At 56.1% G+C, this 841-nt stretch overlaps 1 protein-coding gene across 1 annotated transcript in view; it reads left to right on the forward strand.

The window, feature by feature from the left end:
• Nucleotides 1-199: 199 nt before the first annotated feature.
• DHRS3 (dehydrogenase/reductase 3) overlaps nt 200-841 on the forward strand; it is a 34,650-nt gene continuing 34,008 nt past the window's right edge. Inside the window, exon 1 of the mRNA XM_006914341.3 lies at nt 200-841. This exon is cut by the window's right edge and continues 401 nt beyond it. The gene's annotated coding sequence lies outside the window, so the exon portion shown is untranslated.

Consider the following 841-nt stretch of genomic DNA (forward strand, 5'->3'; position numbering starts at 1 on the left):
GGCAGGGGGAGGGGAGGCCGCGGCAGCCACTCAGAAGGACCGGAGTGAAGCCTTGGACCAACTTTAACTGTCAATCAGACTTAATGGGATATTAAAAAAATGAGGGGGGGGGGCGAAGGGCCGCCCTCTCGCTCCGCGTCGCTGCTGCCCCGGGAGCGAATGAATAAGGCGGCGCAGACCCCGGCGTCCCATCCACGCGCGCTCCGCACCGGGCCCTCTCCAAGTTGGAAAGGACAAAAAGAAGGCAATAAATGCTAACAAGGGAGAGAGAGGGAGCGGGATCGAGCGGCAACTCCCAGCCTCTGCTGGGAGAGAGAGGGAGGGAGCCGGGGAGAGCGAGCGCGCGCGAGGGCGAGCCATGCACGTAAAGAAACTGACACCCGGACCCCCCACTTCTCCTGCACGTTGCTGGCAATCAGAGCGTGTTTAAGCAATTTCCTGAGCCCAAGAATAGCAATGAGTCGGGAGACTTTCGCGGGCTGAAATTGGGAGCTCCAAGCACTTTCCCCCCCACTTTTTTCCCCCTGGAGAAGGGGGCGGGGGGAGCGCTCAATTTGGAAACAGCTTTTTTTTTTTTTTTTATAGTCTTGCACTTTGAAACCGCGGGACTGTAGCAGGGTGCGCGCGTGTGGTTGGTGCCTTTTTTTTTTTTCCTTCCCCTGCCTAAACTCCTCTGTCAGCCTGTAAACATTACCTGAGAATTCCCCAGCCGAAACGGCGGCCGGGGCAAGAAACTTCTTGTTAGAACTTCCCACCTCCGACTTCCCCTCCACCTCTTACCGTCCCAACCTTCTGAGACGCTTTTTTTCTCCTCCCGAGGAGGATTTATCTTTTTTTTTTT

Source organism: Pteropus alecto, unplaced genomic scaffold (genome assembly GCF_000325575.1).
Source record: "Pteropus alecto unplaced genomic scaffold, ASM32557v1 scaffold125, whole genome shotgun sequence".
NCBI classification, from domain to species: Eukaryota; Metazoa; Chordata; class Mammalia; order Chiroptera; family Pteropodidae; genus Pteropus; species Pteropus alecto.